General features: G+C 34.8%; 1 pseudogene; it reads right to left on the bottom strand.

Annotated features, from left to right (window-relative positions):
* Nucleotides 1-1,653: 1,653 nt before the first annotated feature.
* On the bottom strand, nucleotides 1,654-1,984 carry LOC101822476 (annotated as a pseudogene).
* Nucleotides 1,985-5,746: the final 3,762 nt, after the last annotated feature.

The raw sequence follows: 5,746 nt of genomic DNA, 5'->3' as shown, positions 1-5,746 counted from the left end.
TGCTCAGGTCAGTTGTTTCTGTAGGTTTCTATAGCATGGTCTTGACTTCTTTGCTCATCTCTACAATTGAATTCCAGGAATTCAGCTCAGTGCTTAGCTGTGGATTTCTGCTACTCTTTCCAATAGCTGCTGGATGAAGGATGACATTCAAGGTAGTCATCAATCTCATTATAGTAGAAGGGTATTTAAAGTAGCCTCTCCATTATTGCTTAGGTTCTTAGTTGGGGTCATCCATGCGGATCTCTGGACATTTCCCTAGTGTCAGATTTCTCTCTAAACCTATAATAGCTCCCTCTACTAAGGTATATCTTTTAAAGTATCTACTAATAACTTGTAATTTTTGCCTTTTAAGAATTTCCTGTTCACTTGCACATTTAATTGAGTTGTTTGTTATCTAAGTATGTAATTTTTAATGTTATTTGTGTATTCTAGACACCAATGTCCTGTAATACATGCAGCTGCTTTTTCCGCATTTTGTGTGCTGCCTCCTCAATAAACAGACCATTTTCTTTGCTGGAAGACAAAAGCCTTTTCTTTTCATCAGATCTTACTTATCAACAGTTGGTATTATTTTCTGAGCAACCACAGTCCTATGTACAAAGTTCTTACCTGTGCCTAAAGTTGAAGCATATTTGCTACTTTTTCCTCTAGTAGTTTTTGAATATCAAATATTGTATTGAGATCCTTAATCTATTTGAAGTTGATTTTTATGCAATGTGAGAAGTAAGGCTCTTGTTTCGTTTTTCTGCATATTTTAAGCCCTGTTTCCTAGAAACATTTTTGAAGGTGTTGACTTTTCCCCAGCACATATTTTTTTGCATTGTTGTCAAAGATGACATGGGTAGGGGCTGGAGAGTTGGCACAGTGGTTAAGAACACTGGATATTATTCCAGAGAGCCAGATTTTGAGATTCACCACCTACATGGTGGCCCACAACCATCTGTAACTCCAATTTCAAGAACTCTGATGTCCTCTTCTGGCCTCCATGGATATCAGACACACACATGCAAGCAAAACAACCAGTATAAGTTGAAAAATAGATTAATCAGTTAGCTGTAATTATTTGAAGTCATATCTGTATCTTCCATTCCATTAAATTATTTTTATGTGTTATTTTGCCACTATAAAACTGTTTTGATTACTAAGGATTTGTAGTAGTATTTGAAATTAGGTATGTTAATACCTCCTGCACTATTCTTTCTGTCCATGTGTGCTTGGGTTGTCATTTGTCTTTTGTGCCTTCATATTAAATATGAGATTGTTGCTTCTATATTTGTTAATTATTATCCTAGTATTTTGATACAGATTGTTCTGAATATGTAGAATACTTTTAGTAGGACAAACATTTTCACAATATTATCCCTGTTAATCCACGAGCACGGAAGAGTCCATCTTCTTCAGTTTTTAGAGACACTCATTTTATTAGTTAGGCTTATTTCCTCAAATTTTATTCTTTTTATGGCTTTTCTGAATGTGGTATTGTTGTTTTCTGACTTCCTTTTCAGTGTGTTTATAATTTGTATGAGAAAGCTGTTGTAATTTTAAAAAGTGGTGTCCATGTGAGAGAAAGATGCCATGTGACTGAGCTTGGATGGAGAGATTTTTTTTTAAAGAGCTCTGGTGGTTTTATTAAAGGAAGGCTTCTCTGGTTTACTACTTCTCACCAGTTTGTTCTGGCATGTATCTAATAGTATCAGAGTCACATGGGTAAATGATAGTGTGCACACTCTGTAGTATTGTCCATAAGCTGTTCCCAATTCAATGATATTGCCACCGTAGTGATGGATACCTATTTTAGCCAACATGCCATAGTATTCTATTTCAGATTTCCTCAAAGATGGGCAGTTGGCAATGATAACCAACCCTGTCTGCTCATCTTGAGAGTCTGTTTGTATCCCTACACGTATGTCCCCACCTTCATAACAAGCTGGAGCCTAGAGTTCATTGACTACAGGGACTTTTTTGTCTTCTTTGAGACCACCATCTCCCTGACTTATGTGCAGGGCAGCTCTCAATCAAGAGAAGATTCCAAGATGAAAAGGAGAGATTTTTATTAGGGCAAAGTGAATGGGAAAAGCAGGGGGGGATCAGAAGGAAGACTGGCCTCGAAGAAGATAGGAGAGAAAGAGAGAGAGAGAGAGAGAGAGAGAGAGAGAGAGAGAATGAGAGAGAGAGAGAATGAGAGAGAGAGAGACTGAGAGACAGAGAGACAGAGAAAGAGCGACAGAGACAGAGAAACAGAAAGACAGAGACAGAATATAATGGAAGGCAGCAAAGCAGAGAGGAGAGAGAGAGAGAGAGAGAGAGAGAGAGAGAGAGAGAGAGAGAGAGAGAGAGAGAGAGAGAGAGAGAGTCAGGCAGCAAAGCAGAGAGAGAGAGCACAGGATCTTTTTAAAGGGTAGCAGTGAATGTGTGCAGGTGGTGCTTGCTCTTAGTGGCTGCAGCTGAGAGTATATACTGCCAGAACCTTAAGGACAGGCCAGTACAGATGCCTAAATACTAACAAAAGCTACTTATTTCTGTGTGCTTATTTTGTATCTTGCTTCTTTTCTGAGCATGTTTCATCATGTCTAAGAACTTTTGGTGGAATCTTTAGGGTCTTGTATTTATAGACTTCATCTTCAAGTAAGGAAACTGACTTCTTCCTTTCCTATATGTATTCCATTTGTTTTCTTGTTTTATTGCTCTAGCTAAGATATTAAGCATTGCATTGATTAACAGTGAACAGAGGGGTCAACCTTGCCCTGTTCTTTCCTAGTGGGAACTCTTCAAAATGTTTTTTATTTAGTATTAAGTTGGCAAAGTGTTTGATGATTATAGTCTTTTTATGGTGAGGTATGTCATATTCATAACTTATCGTGAAGATCATGAAGCCTTGCTAGGTTTTTGGTAAAGAGATTTTCAGAATCTACAAAAATGATCATGTGATTTCTGTATTTGAGGTTATTTATTTGCTGAATGACATTTATTAATTTACACATATTGAAATGTGTGTGTGCATGTGTGTGTATGTGTTGACAATTGGTCATGTTTATATGAAGATTCCTGGTTAGTATTGACTTGTTCTATAGAAACATTTTAATGATGTTATGAATTTGTGGTGGAAACTGTGCTATTGGTTCATTATTATGATTAGTTTTAATGATACTAAGGCCCTATTTCCATCAATAAAGGGAAAACTTGTTACTCCATTGAGTGAGTCATTTATCAAAGTACAACAAAATAACCAAATACAGTTTAAAGTTTAGAAAGAGATTATTTGCTTCGCATTATTTCCTTGATTGGTTACCAATAAATAGTTCATGAGAAACAAGGAGCTAAGTAATTGAATGTGTGACAGTTTCAAATAATTTTGGAAAATGAAGGGACATAATGACATTGATTGGATGCTCTTACTATATCTGGATTTAGTGGTACACAACAGAATGTGCTCATGAATTAGAATTCCCAACACATTTATTACATAAAACAAACTAAGGATTTTAAGGCTTGGAAATGAAATTGCCAAAAATAAATGCAGAAATTTGTTCCATGGTTCCCTGAATTATGACAAATGTTGATCTCACAACCTCATAGACTGTCTACATTTAAACTGATGGCATTAATAGGGCTCAAGATATATGAGAATACTTTAAATAATCATAAACTATTTATTTATTGGTGCTAGGAAAGACTTCCAATCTCCTAGTGGATACGCCAGAGCCAATTGATTAGACACTCTCATTTCTAGGTAAAGTTATCTCTTACACTTCAGTAACTTCATCAACAAATATAATTGAAGGGGTTAACCCAGTGTTACCTCGTGAAGTTTTATTACATTACCTGTGGTAGTTGTTATGCAGCACTGTGATGATTCTCCTTAAATCTACCCTTAACACTTCTCTTTGCTTCTAGATCTAATTAGTTTTAAGTACCATCAGGCCCTAAAGGCAAAGTTCAAAATGTAACTCATGAAGAGGTGTTCAACAATATAAAACGACAATTTCAGTTTTTAATTGAACTGAGCAAAACATAGGTAATGTGTATACTATGAATATTATGAGTGTAAAATAAGTGTCAAAAATCAAGTGTAACGGAGGGAGTATTTTAAACATGGGACTGTTAATAAGAAATCTGATATCTAATGCTATAGCTCAGGTAATAAAAAACCTCAGTTTGGTTGGCTTATTGAAACATAGCAAATGTGTTTGATAATTACAAAATTAGAACAGTCTGATGCCATTTTTCTTTATTAGACAGACATAGTTTTAATGGCTTTGGGAAATTATGCTGTAAGATTATATTTAGAATTTTAGATGCATTCTATAGTATATTGTTTAATGTTCACAAGTTTTTATACTTACTGCAGGTTCAGTTTTTCACACTTAGCTTCATTGTCATCAGACAAAATATAGAACTTTACTTCAATTTTATTATATTTGTGGAATCTTGTTTTGCTTCCTAAGCAGTGGCTGGTTTTAAAGCAAGTTCTGATGGTTACTGAGAAGAATGTGAATTCTTCAGTATTTGTGTGGCATATTCTATAGATGCTTATTAATGCTACTTGATTTACTATGTCATTAACTGCAATGTTTCTCTGTTTATTTTTTGTCTTGATGACCTGTCTATAGACAAGAGTTAGGTAATGAAGTCACCCACTAACACTGTGTTTGGGTTGACTACTGATGTTAGATCTAGTAATATATCTTTTATAAAATTGGGTGCATACATAATCAGAAAAGTAATATATATGTGGTTATTGTTCCTATAATGAGTATGAAATCATCTTCCTTGAAGTCTGCTTTGTCAGACATTAGACTAACCATGCATGCTTGTTTCTTAGTTTCTCTTACTACCCTTTTAAATGAAGGTGTTTTTTATATAATATAATATATTCTGATTCTAATATAATCCACTAGTCTATGTAGTTTTATTGAAGAACTGAGGCCACTCATATGTAGTGCTATTGGAACTGGAGAGATGGCTCAGTAATTAAGACTGCTTGCTGACCTTCCAGCAGACCTGGTTTTGATTTCAAGTATCTACATGGTGAATCAAAACCAGCTGTGACTCCAGTCCCAGGGTATCTGATACCCCTTTTTGCCTCTTTGTGCACTAGATCCTGATTTTGTTCATATTCCTACATGCTGGGGAAAAAGGCATATACATAAAACAAAAATAAATGGAATTAAAAGTTCAGAATTATGAATTCTCATTATTATTTTGAGGTGCTTTCTTAGACATTTTGATGAGCAGTACTGGCAGTGTTCAGTTATTCTCTATTAATTCCTAAACATGTTAATTTTCTATCTAATAATAGTTGGACCAATGAAGAAATCAAGCAAAACTACATGAAAATCAAAATACAACCTACCCAACTTATGAGATACAATGAAGGCATTCCACTTCAGAGGGATGTTTATTGTGCACAGTACTTACATAAAAATATTTGAGATATTTCAAAATCTTCACTTAATAATGTATGTTAAGGCCTTAAAAATTAGAAAAAAACAAATCCCAAAGAGTAGATGAGAAGAGACAATTAAAATCATAAAAAGTATGGCTTCATAATAGGGTTCTGAACTAGCATGTGTAAGGACCCAAGTTAAATTCCCAGAATCCCCCTCTCTCTCAAAAGATAAACATAGAAATTAATGAAATAGAATAAAAAATACAGAGTCAATGACATGAAGAGGTGAGCCTTTGAAAACATATACAAGTTTGTGAACCCTTAAACTAATTAACTGAAAGGACTAGAGATATCTCT

This window comes from Mesocricetus auratus, unplaced genomic scaffold, assembly GCF_017639785.1.
Source record: "Mesocricetus auratus isolate SY011 unplaced genomic scaffold, BCM_Maur_2.0 Super-Scaffold_100003, whole genome shotgun sequence".
Taxonomy (NCBI): Eukaryota; Metazoa; Chordata; class Mammalia; order Rodentia; family Cricetidae; genus Mesocricetus; species Mesocricetus auratus.
This window is presented reverse-complemented; position numbering and strand designations above follow the sequence as displayed.